The 19,325-nt window shown below is 46.4% G+C and overlaps 2 long non-coding RNA genes across 6 annotated transcripts; one reads left to right on the top strand and one right to left on the bottom strand.

The window, feature by feature from the left end:
- Positions 1-2: 2 nt before the first annotated feature.
- LOC135904564 (uncharacterized) lies at positions 3-9,114 on the top strand. Of its 4 annotated transcripts, none has more exons than XR_011512348.1 (3): positions 3-298; positions 437-1,434; positions 1,566-8,994. It is a non-coding gene; the product is annotated as an uncharacterized lncRNA (long non-coding RNA). The 4 variants fall into 4 exon arrangements; XR_011512351.1 differs by having other exon boundaries at positions 84-1,434; positions 1,566-1,861; positions 7,642-8,994; XR_011512350.1 differs by having other exon boundaries at positions 91-1,434; positions 1,566-1,861; positions 8,955-9,104.
- LOC139056408 (uncharacterized) lies at positions 1,990-19,144 on the bottom strand. Of its 2 annotated transcripts, none has more exons than XR_011512352.1 (3): positions 18,927-19,144; positions 15,910-15,942; positions 1,990-2,124 (listed from the first exon to the last, which is right to left on the bottom strand). It is a non-coding gene; the product is annotated as an uncharacterized lncRNA (long non-coding RNA). The 2 variants fall into 2 exon arrangements; XR_011512353.1 differs by lacking the exon at positions 1,990-2,124 and adding an exon at positions 15,178-15,804.
- Between the last annotated feature and the right edge of the window lie 181 nt (positions 19,145-19,325).

Below are 19,325 nucleotides of genomic sequence, written 5' to 3' on the forward strand. Positions count from 1 at the left end.
CAAAAGAGGCGCGTGGCCAGCACGTGCAGGATGGTGGCGCCATCTCTTGAGCCTTCTTGTAACCATAATCATTTTCCAATTCGACCCTTCACAAGTGACGAAAGTGTCTGCGTTCACCCGGTGAACGCAGCGCAAGCGTTAGGTTCACCCAAACGTCACGTCCGGGACGCCACATCCGGTCTTTGTTTTTTCACGTCCGTGATGTCACATCTGGCCTTTTTGGCGGCATAATATGGCATATGGCAGGCTCGGAGTGCACGAAGCGGTGGATCGCTTATTTTTCGGGCTTTTGCTTCTCGTAAGTATACTTCGTCTTTGCGTTTGATGTGCATCTACAACGCGTAGCTAATCTTTCGACTGCATGATGCCATATATAGGTGTTCTGTGATGATACTTTATAGCCAGGTTCCTCACGAGCTTTTGTGATGCATTGCAGGGACCGCCACACCGGCCAGCCAGTGCTACAGTGTCCTAATGCAGAGAACGTATATTACACGGAACTGCGCTCCTTCAGAGTTATTTAGAGTCTTTGTCAGAAGCACGTAACAGTAACATTACTTGGTTACGGTGCTGCTACATGGCAGAATATTTGAATGGCAGATGTCCCGAGTGCGGCATGTAAGTACGTACGTACGCGCGCTTGTTTAGCCTAAATAAGAGTTTCTATTGTTCCCCAATGGAAATGCACATTCCTGATGCACGGTTCAGATCTGCCGGCTAAGGGCGGTAGTGAATAAAGTCACCAAATTGCGGCCTCGTTGCGGTCTCGCATTGCGGCCTCATTGCACGGTCGGGAAAAATTGCTTTAGAACCAAAATTTCGCTGCGCTGTCAGTAGCCATTCACTGATAAGCTTTCTCCGCAGCGTAATGCTCAGTGCAGGTGTGATGGGGGTTGTGTGTGCGGTCGGTATGTGACCGATATTCCTGAACGCAGTGTCATTCAGCGATGTGCACAGCTGTGGCTGATTGTAGAATGTGGGCTGTGACAGGAGTGATGGGGACCATGCTCCTGCCTCGGCCAAGGTTGCAGCGATTTCAGAGCTGCAGGGATCGCCCAGGCAGAACCTAATCTCGGCCCTATGCTGCAGCTCCAGCTTCTTGAGACGGGCACGTGGTAGTGCCACGAGTGGGAGGACGTACCGCAGGCGTGAGGTGGCTACTGCATGGTACAGCCGTAGAGCCCACCTAGTGGTGCAGCTCTGTCCTCGGGCAACAAGCTGGGAGACTGCCTTGTGGACCCGGAGGACCTGGACATGCAGGGTCTTGACAGCAGGCAGCCAGGTCAGCCGGTGATGAACGTGTAGCCCCGGGTACGTCACTGCCGGGCTTCAAGGTCGCCTTCCAGTTGCAGCTGTGCAGCGGGCGGTTGCTCTTGGGTGGAGCAGCATGGCCTCCGTCTTCCTTGCCGAGATGGCAAGGCCAATGCAGCTCAGGTAAGCAGCGGCGGTGTCGAGGGCTCTTTGCAGAGCCGAGCGCGCACTGCTGTGGCTGTGTGGTGGATTTCGCACACATAGGGTGATGTGGTCCGCGTTGATGGAGGTATTCACGTGGTTGTGGGGGTCAGTCTGCAGGACAGCAAGCAGTCGGGCCAGGTTGAACAGGAAAGGGCTCACCACTGATCCTTGTGGGACGCCCTCTACCAAATAGGTCCAGGGCCTGCTGAACGACTGGATAGGGCAGGCCGTCAAAGGCCCCCTTCATGCCGATAAGCACCAGGAGCACGGCGTCACCGCAGGCCTTGGCCTCTTCCAGCGTGGAGACCACGTCCACGATGGAGTCCGCACTGCATCAGCTCCGCCGGAAGCCTATCTGCTCATCGGCCAGAAAGCAATGGCCTCCATCAGCTTGCAAGCAGCAGAGGTGAGTGAGACTGGCCGATAGGAGCTCACGTTTTTCAGCCGGCCTTCAGGATGGGGGCCACGTAGGCTGTGCGCCATGACTCCGGCACCTGCCCTGACTGCCAGATGTTTAAGCAGTCAAGCAGGTGCAGCTGCTCGCTGGCGGCCAGGTTGCGAAGCATTTGGGTTCCTGGTGCACTGGGCTCCTGGTGCACTGCGATGCTTGGAGCTCGTGCAGCGTCAGCGGGTCCTGGTAGATAGCCATAACCTGGCTCGATGGCCACCCTGGGTGGTGAGAGAGAAGGGAAGACGGAAAGGCAGGGAGGTTAACCAGGCTGAGTCCAGTTTGCTACCCTACACGTGGGGAGGGGAATGGGGAGTGAAAGAGGAAGAGAGAGAACTTAAGTGTAGGATGTCTATAGTCGGGCACTCAAGTCTGTTGCCCTCAGGTAGCGAAAAAGCGCTCGGACTGCTTTCTGGGCCAATGAACTGTGAGGCCAGGCTCCCAAGACTGGATGACAGGCCATTTACAGAAGCGAAGAACCTGTGTGGTGGTTGTGCAGGCAGCTAGGCAGGCTGACGGAAGGCTGCCCTATCTTCAGGATGGCTGCAGTGCGTGGTACAGCCAGCGCAAACTGGTTGGCGAGGAGCTCCGCAAGGGCCTCTTCGCTGATGCTCAGCGTGATGGCCACGGCGAGGACAGGTTGTAGGCTTCCTCTCCTGCTGGTGAGGGATTTGAGCAGTCTCCAAGCCAGGGGTCCCCTGGACCTGCCTCGATGGCAGAGCAGAGGCTCCTCCTGCGCCGGGCTTGGCGTCTGCAGCGGGCATCTGCACGTCTGTACTCGGTCCAATGCTCTGCCTTGCCCGTCCGGATTGCTCCATGCTCCATACGGCGCCTGGAGGCACGAATGTTGAGCAGGTGGAGGTCCGGAGCGGGGGTATCTGGTTGGGTAGAGCACTGAACAGTGGCAGCCTGAGCACAATCCACGATGGCGCTCAGGAAGTCACGGCCATCGTCCAACTTGCTGCAGTGCTTCCGGAACAGGGACCAGTCTGTGACGTAAGTTCTTGACCTAGGCCTTCTCCCAGACCTGGGGCTGATCACAATAGAGAAGTGGTCAGACCCCCATTTGTCCGAAGTTGTGGCCCAGGAGTAGGAGCACTGCTCAGTGTTGAGGGAGAGGTCAATGGCCGTGCGAGCTCTGCGGTAGACGTAGGTGGGCTCCCTGGTGTTCCAAGGTCAGCAGGCCAGCTCAGCTGATGGCATCTGTGAGGCCTTTGCCTCAGCGGGTGCAGCTGCGGCTTCCCCAATCCGTGTGGTGTGCGTTGAAGTCACTGCACAGGACTGCATGCCCACCAAGGCGAACAGCCAGCTGGATGAAGCTGGAGGGATCCCACGGCTTTCCTGGACGGATGCAGATGCTCGCCACAGCCGTGTCCTGGCTGCCAAGGCGTACCACAACGGCGCATGACTCCAAGGGGCCACCGGCGATGTCAGCAACAGGTAGAACAGCACGCGCCAGGGTGCTGCGGACATAGATTGCCGTGCGTGGCTTTCCTGGCTTATGGACTCCATCTAGGCAGGGTGCCGCAGTGCAACTGCGTGTGGCACAGGTGGTGGCACCCGAGTAGTCGGGAAGCCGTAGGTTCTCGGCCACGGCATATGTCTCCAGCAGTCCGAGTACCGTATAGTGCGGAATATAGGTTGAGGTTTTTTCCCAAAAATATTACTAAAAGTTCACCCCTTGACTTACATACCAGCCCTTGGCACAGCATGAATAGTCGTCTGCCAGCATGTAGGAGCGCAGACCTTTCGGCATCCACATTGTTATCGCCCCCTTGGTGACCGACGCGGCCCAACTCGCGGGCGCTGCGCGGTTCTTTATTCTGACGAAGTTCTTTATTCTATGGCGCAGTGCACCCGGAGCTCAAAGACAGGGTGGCGGATTTTGTCCGCGAACATCGTGCCAGATCTTTGCCAGTCACAGCAGAACTCATCTGCATCAAAGCTATTGAGATCGCCCGAAAATCCGGACTGCCCAAGGAACAATTCAAGGGCTCCATTTATTGGGTTCGTCGCTTCATGCAACGCAAGGGATTTGCACTTCGACAGTGCAAATCAATCTGGCAGAAGCAGCCAGAGGCATACGAGGGCAAGTTGGTCGAATTCCAGCGCTATGTTTTCCGTCTCCGGCAGCAGCATGGCTACATGTTGGTACAGATCGGCAACGCTGATGAAATGCCGGTGTGGTTCGACATGCCGTCGCTCACCACAGTGTGCGAACGCGGCACAAAAGCAGTCGAGCTTCTTTCTACGGGGAACGAGCATTCACGGTGATGCTCGCGTGTACTGCAGATGGCAGAAAGCTGCCCCCATACATAATATTCAAGGGGAAGATGCTGCCGAAAGAGGCTTTCCCACAGGATGTCGTTCGCGTGAATGAAAAGGGCTATATGGACGAGGCCCTCATGCTCAATTGGATTAAGACCGTCTGGAATCGGCAACCAGGGGCACTCTTGCGGTGTCCGAGCATGCTCGTCTTGGATGCCTTTCGCGGGCACTTGACCGCAGGATTGAAGCTGGCACTCCGCGACGGGAGGACGGAACTCGCCGTCATTCCGGGAGGCATGACGTCAACACTTCAGCCACTGGACGTCGTGCTCAACAAGCCTGTTAAAGACCGTGTCCGTGAACAATATAATCAGTGGATGGCCGGCGACAACCTGATGACCCCAACCGGCCAGCTGCGCAGGCCGCCTCTCGTCACTGTGGCCACATGGGTGTCGCAGGTTGTGCTCGCTGCCCGACGATATGGTGGTGTGGGCATTCAAGAAGTGTTGCATAAGCAAGAAGTGTTGCAAAACTTTTTTGCATAAGCCAGGAAGGCACACAGGAGTCCAAAGAACTTTGTCACCAGGAGAAAAAGGGACAGCACAGTGGGTCGAGTCGTAACGAAACTTGCGAGCGTCCTGGGAGACGTCGGTGTTAAGCGGGGCGAGGCGTCTGCACTCTGCGAGGCGAGACACAAACTGTTCCAAGAAAGGAACTGATGGGGGTACAGGAGTCGAAAGGAATGATACATCAAGAATGAAACTTGGTGAACAGCCATAGATGAAGAAAAAATGTTAAAATCCAGTAGTACGTTGCGTAGCCATGTTATAGGCGAATGTCATGAACGACAGGATTGCATCCCCGTTCGTGTGGCCAGGGTAGATGTACAGTCGCATGCAATATGACTTGCAACACTCTTGTTCGTTGTTGAAGGGGCTCCACGGCCTGCGCAGCAGCTCTGACATTCGAAATAGCAGTTTAATAGACACCACTAATTGAAGCTGTGTTTCGGTCTGGAACTTACCATGTGTCTGCACAGCCGTACAGCCTTGGAACCCCTTCGACCACGGGCACTGGTGTTGCAATTCATATTGCACGTGACTGTACATCGCAATCAAGCTGTTGGTCTGCGCATGGTAACTGGAAGTCGTCTTGCGAATTGTGTTAGAGGCGCACAGAACTTCGGTGAGGATAGAAGATAGGAAGACTGCTGCGGTCACTGAGGAGAACGCGCGGAGCGCTGCGGTGTAAGATAATGTTGTGTAGAAAGAAATCGGCGACTTCAGCAGCAGTCCAGGATGGTAGAGATGCTGTCTCCGCATAGCGTGTTGGATGGTCTATGGCCGTTGCAATCCAACGATTTCCATGTGAGGTCATGGGAAGAGGACCGTACAAGTCTATTCCAACTACTTCAAAAGGCGAAGCGGGACAAGGCAGAGGTTGTAAAGAGCCAGAAGGAGCTGTTGGGTTTGCTTTGACAATGAACGCAGGGTGCAACATACTTCGCAACGGCTGAAGATGGGCCAGGCCAGGAGCAGCAACTTCATATTCTGTTGTAAGTCTTGTGGTAGCCTAGAGGACCAGTTGTCGCATGATCATGAAAGGCTTCAAGCACCTCACATTGCAGAGAACATGGTATGACCGGGACCCATTTGTTGCCATCGATGTGATAAATGTTGCGATGTAAAACCCCATTGTGCAGCTTGAATTGATTAAGTTGTCGACGAAGTCAGGCGTTTGGAGGTCACGAAGAATCTTCCATGCGTTGGAGAATAGTTCAGCAGTATGGGTCGATGCGTTAGTGGGACACAAGGACAGATGGGCTGTTGTGTCTTAGCCATTCGAGGGCTACAATGGGTAAAGCCGATGAAGAGGACTCAGGACGTACACAATCACGGAGAGGTTATGGTGAATCGTCATGATTCGGCAGAGGGTAGCAAGAGAGAGCATTGGTGTCTTGATGCTTCTTTGCAGCCCTGTAGGTGACATTGAAATCGTACTCCTGTAGGTGAAGCACACAGCAACCCAGGTGACCTGATAAATTCTTTAGCGATGAAAGCCAGCACAGTGTGTTATGGTCGGTAACGACTGTGAAATGGCGGCCATGAAGACATGGGTGAAATTTTTGCACGGCCCAACAGCAAAGCACTCCTGCTTGGTTATGGTGTAGTAATTTTCTGCACTGGTTAGTGCACGACTAGCCTAAGCAATTACTCGTTCGCGGAATGTGTTGTCGCATTGTAGTATAATGGCACCGAGACTGACTGCTAGCGTCGGTGTGAAAGATGGTGGGCGCGGTTGGATCAAAGTGGCGCAGTACTGGGTCTGACGTCAGGGCATGTTGCAAAAGCAGGAAAGCATGTTCACATTCGTCGGACGAAACAAAGGGTGCATTACTGGGGAGGAGTTGATGGAGCGGGGACGTAAGTGTAGCGAAGTTGCATATGAAGTGCCGGAAGAAGCAAGTCCAAGAAAACTGTGCATGTCTTTTTGACGCAGTGGACACAAAATTCGAGGATGGCAGTAAGCTTCTCGGGGTCCGGACGAATGCCTTCTTTGCAGACTATGTGCCCCAGAACTTTGATGGCCTTGCTGGCCAAACTGCATTTGTGTGTGTGTGTGTATGTGTGTGCGCGCACACGCGCGTGTGCGTGTGTTGAGCTGCAAACCAGCATTTGCAAGACAGGCAAGGACTTCATCAAGATGTTGCAAATGTTGTGAGAACATGTTTGAAAACACAATGTCGTCGAGATAGCACAGACAGGTTTTCCATTTCAACTTCTGAACTAAACGTAACAGCGCAAACATATAAGACGAGCCACAAACAGCGCCAGTGTGTGTCGTGTCTTTCTTTTTGTGGCTCGTCTTATATGTTTGCGCTGTTACGTTTAGTTCAGAAGTATGTACCAACTAGGCCCAAATGAAGTGTTGCTGAATTTCCATTTCAAGCCACAGAAGACTTATCGATCATGCGTTCGAATGTGGCAGGCACATTGCAGAGTCCAAAACGCATCGCACTGAACTCGTAGAGCCCATCAGGGGTAGCAAATGTCGTTTTTGCTTTGTCGGATTTGGACATCGGTATTTGCCAGTAGCCTGGTCTAAAGTCAAGGCTAGAAAAATACTCAGCACCGTGGAGTGAATCTAGTGCATCATCCATCCGTGACACGGGGTGAACATCTTTGCGCACAATTTTGTTCAGCGCACGGTAACAGACGCAAGAACACACTGAGCTGTCTTCGTGACAATTGCAACGACATGAGTGTCAACAGCTCAAGTGACAGTTGATCCACGAGGCAACAGTTGGGGTTCGATTTGGTTTATTGCAGTAAGCAATGCAGACCCCTCAGAGAAGCGAATAAGGCCAGGGGTAATCAGAATTGCTCGAGATAGGGTATGGTCATAGGGTAGAATGAATACGCCGCCATCCACAATGTTACAGGAGTTGACACCTATAATCTTTTCTCTAGGTGGCCAAAGAACGTAATCGGAAGAGGTGACGAGACGAATGCATTCTTCGTGGTTAGGAAGAGAATTGCCAGTGGCATCATCCAGTTGTGTGAGGCGCTGACGACAAGAGATAGAAGCAAACGCCAAAGATAAGAAGTCCCACCCCAAGATGAGTTCATGGGTCACTCACGAAATACGGCAAAAACAATGTGGTGAAGAATTTAGTCTATGGACACACAAACAGGACACGGTGCAATTGGACGAATAATAACCTTGGCCGCTGCACAAAGAGAAAGGCCGGAGTAAGGCAATTCTTGTGTTTTATAGAGTCCCAAACAGTCGCATGGCAATAATCGCCAAGCGTCTTGTAACATGGAGCCACCTCAGAATTGCGCCAAACAAAGATGATGGATGCAGCCAGTCTTGCCAGATAACTACATTTTGACTATTCTGTATTGTTTGCATTTTTTGTGTAAAAGGAATTGTCGCAGAGAGTTTTATCTTCAGTGGCCTTCAGTTGACGTCATCTGCTACAACTAGCACATAAGTTAACTCCATAGCACCACTAGGATGGAGACATTGTGTCGTGGGGTGCTTCCTTAAAAGTGGACAAGAAGATTCTAAAGGAAAAGTGTGAGAAGGTCACAGTAATAACCAAGGCATTTGGCATGGGAATGACCCAGCTGTGAAAGTATTATCAGATGTGGACAAGCATATAGTACTAAATGGCGCCTTGCACGAGTCCCAAGTGTCAAATGTAATGAGTATTGTGCATTGAAAGGGCCAAAAATGTTTTGTACATGCAAGGGAACACTATGGGCATTTGATAACAGTTGCTTAGATGTACTACATTAACAGGAACCAAACGAACTCCCTTAGACATAAGCATGCAGCAAATTCAAGGACTAGATGAAGCTTCAAAGAAGTAACTGCATTTCATGTAGGATAGGTGTGAATGACCTTTGTGCATGAGATCAGTGACAAAAACACTAAATGAATGCAGTACAGTGTCTGTATCATATCTTGTGCAGACCAAACTAGCCTGGAGTTTCAGCGTTCCTTGTCAGTTCATTTAAATAGGCACTACATTGTTCAAAGTGCAATATTGTTCTACAAAACATAATATGCAAGATGTAGCATGCTAACCCTCGTGGCTCAACAACTACTGAACCGAAACCTCAATGAGCAGTGAAGCTTCCTTGTAATTTTCATCGTAACCATACTTTCGCTCTTGAAAGTGAACCTCTTTAGTGAATTTGCTTGTGTATTAATTTTTCTTTAGGCAAGTATTTTTTATACATGTTAATGTCTCAATCCTGCTTTTTCTTTCCAGGGCTAAAACAAAATGCCTCTTATTTCACTTTGATCTTTTGACCTAGGAAGCCATCATCTGGTGCTGTGTACAGCAAGCACATGCTTCGGGCAAGGAGGGAGCCAGCACCATATCTACATCAGCAAGAACCTCGGTGCTCAAAATAAACATTTTCTGTGCAAATACCTGTCTTTTTATACTTCCAGCATGAATTAATAAGTTTCTTTTGCCTTCACATGCAGGAAGGTTTATAGGAATAAATAGTGACTGTTGAATGCCCAGGAAAAGCCTTGAAGCCATTCTACTTGTACAGTGATAAAGTATGTGTGTACTTGAACTTGATAGTTCAGAAACGAAAGGCAAAGTAACAGGCAAAATGCTCGGGGCAGCAGTCGTATAAATGTTAGATGAACACAGCTAATTGTGCTGTCCAGTTTCATTCAGTTTGACCAAATGTTGCAAGAATTGCCTTCAATATGAATCATTCAGTTCAGCCAGCTAAAGTCGAACTCGTACAAACTTTGGAATGTCTGCTGGGAATTTTAGCATAAATGGTATGTGTGCATCCTTCAGCAGCACCACAAGCCCAGTAAGGTTTTTGCGTTACTGTCCCCCCTCCCTTGGGGTTATTGCAGTGTCTACTTCACGTGCTTGAGGGTATAATGGAGAATGGCTCCATTCTCCAAAGAGAAGGCTATATAAATATGCAGTACAAGAGCTTGTAGGCCTGGTTATAAGCATTAATTAGATATGTATAGACCAAAGGCAATATGAATACAATATGTTAAATTGCATCCATATGTGGGAACTGCCCACATCAAAGGAAAGAAAGTGCAATACTTGCAACCTACCAACATAAACATCAGTCTAGGGAAGGATTCTGTAAGGATCCACTAAGTGGACTGTTTCAGCACACACTGATTAGGTAGAGCTATAAGCTGGTAGAGCAAGTGGCAATCATCACCATGGGCTCTCGTGCTCTATTCATTCAGCGTGTACTGGAATGGACAGTCCACTTAGTCAACACTTACAGACTAGCCCCCTAGGGCTGTGGAAGCACACAGTATATTAAGCTTAAGTCTGGAGTGTTACCTTCTGCTTATGTGGCAAGTCCTCCTGTTTACCTGTTCCTTTCAACTGAGAGCTGAGCACTGCCTACGTTAAGTCAGAAAAAGCAACCAGCGTCCATAGAATTCAAACTATTACTATTTGCCCTATATAAGGGGACAGTGAAGCCTAAAATGACACTTGACTTGGGCCATATTTTTCGCGATATGCCCGAGAATATTGGGATTTCCCATCAATTTTACCCTTCCTACATCACATAGTGAACAACCTGAAAACTTGAACAACCTGAAAATTTTGGGGCGCATGAGCGGCACGTATAGTAGAATGCATTGTTCCATTGTAAAAAAAAAATTGATGTAACAAAATAGAGTGCTGAGTGTTACGTCTTTGTTACATCAAGGTTCAACAAAAATTAAGCGCTGGAAATCAGCGCTGGACGCACATGCAACTCCTTACTCCACAATGAAAACATTTGAGAAAACATTTTTTTTAAATACTTTGTACATTTGTATAAATACCTGCGGATATTCCTCTGGTTTAGCCTAATTATGTGCTGCCTACTTAACTTACTGACGCAGCATACGTATCATTGCGAAATTTATAATTTTTTGCTTTTAGAAAAAGCATCGAGTTATTGAATTTTGCGAACAGAAAAAAAATTGCAACTTCCAATATAGCGCGCTTCCTAGGCTATTAAATAGCTACAATGTTCAAGGAACGTACTGTTTCCATGAGTGGTTTACTCATGCAGTAAGATGTACTGCTCCTATACACCTTGTAATAAAAAGCATATGCATCGACACATAGCAGCTGATATTCTTGCTTATTTTCTCATCACAGAGGTAGATGGGGCACATGAACCAATATGCTCACACAAATCAACGTGACCAACTACTGCGGAGACATGGCAACGAATTCTTTGTTTACCTTGTACACCACAAGTGCGAGGTTTGCGCATTTAACTTGACTTCATGAAACCCTACTTATACTACAGGCTTTACGGCAATGCTTGCATGCAGTGCGGTGAAGCGCTCGACGAAACTGCACATATTATATGATTTGTTTGATATTAACTCGAGATGCAAACGTTTGTGCAGGCAGGCAAGCAATGTTTCCATTCACGCAGCGCACCAAAATAGCGAGGTGTATGCATTGATCTGGTTTCATGACATCGTACTTTTGCCACTAGCTTTACGGCAGTGCTTGTGTATAGTGCTGCGAAGCACGCCGGAATTGCACGTTATTATACGGTGTGCTTGAAATCCACTCGAGATGCAAACGTTTGTGCAGGCAGGAAACGAATGATTTAATTCACGTAGCACAACACGAGAGCGCGCTCTATGCAGTCCTTTGATTGAATAAAACTCTATTTCTGCCACAGGCTTCACAGCAATGCTTGTGTAGAGGGCTGTGAAGCTCGACGCAGCTGTAACAACATCCCACAGTACACCCGATTTTTACCGAGTTTGTTTTAAAGGGCCCCTCACAGGCTACATAACAAATTTTGGTTATACACTGAAAGTTGTTACGTGCCCTCTAAGAAGTGTTCTACCGCAAGCATTTTTCAAATTGGTTCATTAACAGCAGATAGAGAATGATTGAAGTGCCGCGAACGCATGATTTCAGGAGGCGAGCGTCGCCGCCTATATAAACACTCTCTCGACATTCCCCGTTTCGCCTGTGTAAGCAAATTTCCTTCACTGCGTTCTCCCATACCGGAGCCGAGGGGTCGCGGCGGGTATACCCTGCCGTCTTCCTTTTTTCACCGTCACCGGCACACTTCCGGTGACGGTGTCGCGCGAGCTGTTGCGCTTGTCTCGTTTCCTGTAGCGGACGATAGTGCGCGCTCTACACGAGAACACGTGATTAGCGGTATAAGTCAGTGCCCCAGCACTGAGGCAAACGCGAGAGGATAAAAGAGCATTCATGATCGCAATGCTGGAACACATGTAGACAATGACGTATAGTTTCGTTCTCTGCGCACGTGCAAACGTCGGGAAAAGGAGACGAAACGGAAATTCATCTCTCTTGCTACAGTGCGAAGTAAAACAAAAGCACCCAGACATTCGGGTTGTATTTTTCATTATTTCTCTAAACTTTAATTAGTTCACTGCAGCAACAGATTCAACAAGTAACTGATGCTGCCTTGAATCTAAGTCACGTGTCACTCTGAGTGCCATCACAGCACAGCCTGTGCTCCTATGCAGCAGCGAAGTTACGGGCATTCATCTGCTTGCTGCTGCGATAACATTATGACACTTTAACTCAGAGGTACGATTTTTGTTGTGTGAGATTATAGATAGCCAGTAGACTACTTGTCTGATGTTAAATGCTATGACCCACTGGCAATCCACGATGCACTCAACGAAAACGTTTTTATGCTGTGTGTGGCGTGACTCACCAGTGACCCACACGCAAGAATTCTTGCTCTTGTGTTGCCATCTGAGGTTTGAAATTGCAACTAATATATATTTTTATTGCATTGGACATGGGGTGGCATGTTTGTTTTGGAGAGTGGAGTGGCGGCGCATTTCTCAGTTGGGTTTCTTGCAAACTTTCGCAGCAGTCTTTGAAATACGTGCCATTGGAATAAGTACCTGCATTTTTCTTGCTACTCCCAAACTTTTCAGCATGTCTAATAGATAGATCCTCATGCCCCTTACGGATGAAAAAAAAAAAGCACAATGCAGAGGAAACAAATAAACTTAGTTTTGGGCCAGAAGAATGCACCAGCAACTTCGCGATCACCAGCGGATGAGTCAAGTGCTTCAGTGTCAGATGTTCAGCAGTGGACAGTGAAATCAGTGACAAAGATAGTGTTTACGAACCATCACAGACCTCAGCCAGCATGTCGAATGGAGAGTCAGACCTGACTGATGATTCTGAGGTGAATGATTCAGGATACAATGCTCTCATTTCTCTCAGCCCATCTCTAGAGAAATGGACACCGGCAACAACCACTTCGCCTAGTGTGACACCACACGTACTCTAGGCCGCCCACTATCATTCAGTTGCCATCTAGCCGTTATGCCCCATCTTTATGTTCACTGTTTATTACGGATGACATTTGGCAAATGATGGTCAATGAAACAAACAGGTTCACACAAGTGTTGAAGTCAACTACTCCTAAATCTAAATCACGCTTGAAAAATTGGACGGAAACCAATGCCAAATAAATTAAAGCATTTATTCGAATACTGATTTGTATTGGTCTCCTCCGTCTTCCTACTCCCAAATCTAAATCAAAGTTGAAAAATTGGATGGAAACCAATCTCCAACAAACGAAAGCATTTGTTGGAATACCAATTTGTATTAATCTCGTCCATCTTCCTATCCGAGTCACTACTGGGCAAAAAGTAACCTGTATGGTGTTGAACTCATTCGTCAAAATATGAGCCGTGACCGCCTTTTCCCTACTTTTGAGGTTCCGGCATTTTGCGGACAATTAACTGGTTGCAGAGTTGCAGGATCATGTCTTTAAGATCCATCGTCTGGTAGAGAAATTGAACCAAAATTTTTGCCACTGTGCTTGAGCCAGGAAAGGAGGTTGTGATAGATGAAACAATAGTGCCATGGCGTGGCAGACTTTCGTTCTTACAGAGTCAGGCTGTTCAAGGCATGTACCAAAGACGGTTACAGGCTAAAGGTTGATGTATATGCCGGAAAGTGTGACTGAACAATTGGTATTGGACATGCCAAAGATGTATGCTTGAAACTCCTGCAAAATTACAAGGAAGTTGTGTGCCCGCTGTCCGTAGACAACTTCTACATGAGCTTGCCGCTCACTTTTCGCCTTCTGAAGGAAGACACTTTCATTCGTGGCACAGTTCGCTCAGTGAGGAAAGGGCTGCCAAAAGATCTCACTGAAGTAAAGGTTGCAAATGGCAGTGTTACCGAACTTCAGTCCAAAAATGGAGTGAAGGCACTGAAGTGGATGGACAAGAGGCCTGTTCTGATACTCACATCTGTCGCCAAATATGAAGCAACTTTGGTGGACAGTGGGAAGAAAACAAGGGACGGTGCACCAATAATGAAACATCAGGCCGGTCTCGATTACAATGCAGCAAAAAAGGGCGTCGACTATAGTGACCAAATGACGTTATACCACAACTTCCTTAGAAAAGGACTCAAGTGGTACAGAAAGGTAGCTGTTGAGTTGCTTGTTGGATGTGTCATCATAAATGCATGGAACATTCGTGGCATGCTTGAAGGAAACTCTATGCCAATTATAAAATTTCAAGATGAACTGGCTCATTCACTGTTCGGCCCTCGTCAAGACAACATCGAAGAAACCCGTGGGAGAAGTGTCCACATGCTAAGAAAAACTGGCACATCGGCACACGACACTCAGTGGCTCTGCACTGGCTGCTATGCGGCCAACAGTACCAGCAGTAGCCCAAACACTATGGTGAGAGTGAGAAAAGTGACCACTTTCTGTGAATAACGCCCCGGCAAGCCATTCATCTGTTTGTTGTGCTTTAATTCTAAGCACAAGTAACCTGAGAAGCAAGCTAGCTTCAACTGTAAAATGAGTAGGATGAAAACTTCAAGACATGGCTAATGTTCATACTAAATTTTAGCCTTTCTCTAACTAATAAATATTTCTAACACAGAAACTGACTTCTTGTCTTTTTTAATGGCAAGCACTTTGTAGTTCAACATAGGTTTCTAGCATCTTGAATCCATTGAGGGGCTACAGAATGTATTAAAGAAAGCTAAAAATGCATAATGTTGTGCTGAATGTGATCAAGACACATGTACAAGAAACTATAGTCATTAGTTCGATGAGGACAGTAATGTGCTTTAGCAAGTTAGAACTTTGTTACCAACTTGCCCACATTCACATCTTAACAGATTTAACAATGTTTCCACTACGTGGAGAACCTTGATCTACAGTGCTTTTATCATACTGAAGAAGGTTGGTGTTCCTATTATAACACGTGTACTTAAGAAGCTCAATCTCTCAGGATTTCATGTTGTTTTACTTGACATAAGCTTACGAGGCTTACAGATTACGTGCTCAACGTAAACACTTACTTCCTTTTCAATGATTTTCATTTCTGTAAAAGCACAGTAAATTTCGTCAGACGAGAAGTGCAAATGTGTTTTTTATTCTTTCATACTTGGTGCTTGCTACTATACAACTTACTTATATCAACTTGCTTGTTTAGAAAACTCATAAAAAACACTCCCCCCACCTTCTTTCTTCTTTTACTTTCCATTGACTCTAACTTTCATTATGCTAATAAACTTCAGAAGAGCTTGCTCTCAGGCTAGTTTGTACACACTGCTAAGAATGAAAAAATGGAGAGAAAACGGGACAAGAAAGAAAGGCCTACAGAATGCTGATTTGCGCGCGGCAATCTATATCAAGGACGGGGTGCTGGACCAGGGAAGCTAAGAAGCCGCCACAACAAACTATGGGAGCTAGGTGAATGGCTTCGATGTCCACACAGAAACATAAATATAGGAATGTTATAGAATGCTGTGTCATTCAACAACCCCGTGAATGTTGAAAAGTGGGACAGTGATTAGCTGAAAAGAGTTTCAGAGAGCTCCAGGAAGTGGGGAGGATGATACAGTAAGAGGGCTAGGGTGGTGACACGCATTAAGGGCATCAAGAATGAAGTGAAAAGTTATGGAACATAGGGGGATTGTCTCATCACTGCTCGATCGCTCAACACCAGATAGCTGTGGCCAGTTGCCTTAGCTGAGATTCACCTACCCTGTCATAGCATGTGCTGTGCTCGCTGCTTTGCAGTCTTTAGAATAGGCAGGTGTCAGGGAAGCATGCCCATAATGCCTGCAATTAAGTAATAGGCGACTTGCAAAATAGTGCCCGCTCTCTTCCATACACAGCCATGGCTGAACCACTCACTAGCAAATCTGGTAAGAAAATAACGCTGACCTTCACTGTTACTTGGGCTGCAACAAGTCTGGGCTGCAAACAAGAAGACACAAGACAGAGCGCTGTCATGTTTTTAGCGCAGTTCACTTTCCTAAGTAATGTACCAACAAGGTCATAATATACATTATATAAATACATCAATTTGTAAACAAAATGTTATTTTTAATTAGTCATTTTTAAAAACAGCACAAGGATGATAGCATAATTTTAGGCGTAGTCTTAGCAATGAAAAACTTTTGTCAGAAGTTAAGCAAAGTTTTGGCAACGTAAAAATGTGCATCCTCATTGCTAAAGCATTCCTGTCCGGGGAGTGCTAGGAGTTTGTCTTGGTGTGATGTAAAACTCTCCACACATTTATATAGTGCTAGAGAGAGAGGTGATGGGGGAGTGGTAGTGGCCAGTGGAGAATCCTTCCCTGAAATGAATTTCTGGCTACGTCACTGAATGTGTGCAATGCTTTGTAGTAGCAATAGGTCTTGGATGGAAACACTATAGATGATACCAGTGAACCTATTGAGCCTATTCCTGTTTAGTGAGGTGATGTATGTTTTCCCAAAGAATTATAGAAACTGTACAATGGAATGTTTTGTACCACCTGTAATAACCATGCTGTAAGAAAACAAAAAGGCTGAGCTTAAATGTTGTAGGAAATCTCTTAAGAGGCTCAAGGATAGGTAAAGATGACTAACTTCTGTATTCTCCACTCAACCCTCCACATGGATTCAAATGCACAGCAGCCCCACTCCTTGACACAGGCGGTTGCTTAGCTTTAATTAAACTTCATGTCAATTACTGTGAAACACAGCGTCGTCTTCAGTCAAGGGGTGGCACTGCGCTCATCTCAGTGGAATGAAGCTTCCAGTCATAGATGGTTTCAGTATACAGGGTAAGTGACCTCACATTTTACTCTCTTCGTCGTGAAATCTAGACACCAAAGCCTCGGTTTGAACAAGTAATGCTTTAAGCGCTCTCTCATGCATATGTTTGCTTTAAGGCAGAGTCAGCTTACTATTTCCTGCTTCTGCCACATGCAACTGACACAACAACATCTCAATAAAATGATTGTGATTTAAGTGGTACACACTCTCTGCAATGTGATTAAATGTTTGTAATAAAAGAAGCACTACTCATGTGCTGGTCAGCATCTGCAACATTATGTTCACCAAGATAGCTTTTTTGTCTCAATATATTCAATATTGTTGCAAATTTAAGAGGTTTTGCAGCTAACATGTAGCTGTTAACTTGTGTCTCGAGAACATACAGCTTTAGTTGAGAGGAGCGCTATATTGCATGAGACAAAGGAACATTTTTAGACTGCTTGTTTTATTTATGTGCGAAAAACAATTGTGAGGGTTTTAATAGCAAAGTAATACAGTAGGTGTTGGCAACGCGAACAAGCCATGCAAAGTGTATGCATTAGAAATGAACTATCCAGATGAGGACTCCCCACCCACTGATATATGTCAATGCTATAATATCAAATGCTGTGACATTTAACACATATGGTGACTAAAAAAAAAAGGATAACTAAAGCAACAGCAGCATTAATAAAACAACAATATCAACTGCAAAATTTATACAATTTTTCTCAAAACTTTTATCTTCGCATAAACTGTGGCCTCACACACTGTGGGCACTTTTGCTAACAACCTTCACATTTCACTAGTGCTAATTCTAGCTTCCCTTTAGCTTCTAGCTTGACTCTAGCTTCCAGCTCAACTGCAATGTTTTGAACGTCAGGGCATGTGCAAGTGAAAATTAGTTTGTGATGGCCATGTGGATCTGTTTCTCTGCCTGAATAATAGGAAGAGGAGGGCAATATAATTGCCTTGAGAACTATTAAGCAGAAGCAGCATGGTGGATGAGCAGTGGCCGGGATAAAACATTTCAGGAGTTCAATGTAGTAAGGATACAGGAGTCATATGATTAACTTTGCAAGAATATGAGGCCATTATAACACTAAGGGAAACAGACTGGCCCATCACACTGAATTTTCAAATATCGTAACTGGTCTAGAACACCTTGCACAGCTGCTGTAATTAGGAAAAAAAAAATGTAGCATTGTCTTAAAAAGACAGCTTTTTTGTTTGTTTACTCTGCTATGCCACTGTACACATTATTACTATTACTTTTTTTTCTTTTGGAACAGAAAGTCACCATATGCCTGGAGGTTTTTAGATCACCTTCTTGGTGTGCTCCCGATATATGAACAGTTCGAAAACATTAACATTGTTGCTTGGTTTATTGTTTATTGCCCAAGTAGAGCGGCACGTAACGACTGACTACGGAACCAGGCGTGTGAATATGCACACCCTGTATCCAATCAACCCCTATATCAATCTTGTACAATTAGACCTCCATATATTGAACTTTAATGTAACAAACCGTTTTACTTTGCAGAACTTATTTGGTGTGCATATAGAAATCTTCAATTTATTGAATTCTGTTTATCTGCAATTTCAATTTACGGAAACTATAAATTCTTCTAAAATTTGTAGGTGTTGCATTTGAACTGTAAATTCTATGGACGTACAAGCGCTTTCCGGGAGTAAAGCTTCACGATTTCCTTCCAAAGTTTATTCGACTTAAGGACAAAATTCTGCAGCAAAGTTATAAACAACCACAGGTGACAAGCAGCTGAATGCGAGGTATCTGGTACAGACCGACGGGGGAAAACTTACAAATCACAATAGCACACATTCAGGCGAGTATGTAAACAGGCGAACTAAGCACGGAACAAAAACAACACAGCACTGCTTTCATAGGTCCCGAATGATCAGAGTTTCGTCAGAGTTTGTGCAAGCACGCATCCGCAGATAAAACGGGCTCCCACCGTGCATTGACCAATACTTCGAGAGCTGACGCCTACACAATAACCGGGGTAGGTTACAGCACTTGTTTCTGCTCTGATCGTATAGTGTTCGAATGATGTCGCGACAACGCAAGTACTTGCAATAGGGGCGACGACCTTCCACAACTCCAGAACATCACAAAAGACCGTTTGCACATGTACTAACCAGCCAAACAAACTAACCACGGCAGCGAAGACCACTTAAATCGAACATACAACGCAGAAACACCTCTAAAAGGTTTCACCATAGAGAAAGGTTACACCTTGTTGCACAGACGCTCACAAGAAATTCAAGAAATGTCCAAAGCGCACTACCGCCGCCTTTTAAAAATCCAACGGGAGCCAAGCCAAATCAGTAATAAGTTGGCTATTTGGGTGAACGCAACGTACCCGTTAGAACCACCGGGTACGCCCAACGCCGGCCCACAAGTGACTGCAAAATTCGTTGCCCAATTTTTTCTAGCAGTTGAGATATTCTAGATTGTCCTTAGGAAGATCACTAGTTGGTATATAACGTATGAAAAATAAGACTTAAGTGTTTGTGGGTGTAATAAGAATATTCTTA

Source organism: Dermacentor albipictus, chromosome 2 (genome assembly GCF_038994185.2).
Source record: "Dermacentor albipictus isolate Rhodes 1998 colony chromosome 2, USDA_Dalb.pri_finalv2, whole genome shotgun sequence".
Lineage (NCBI taxonomy): Eukaryota > Metazoa > Arthropoda > Arachnida > Ixodida > Ixodidae > Dermacentor > Dermacentor albipictus.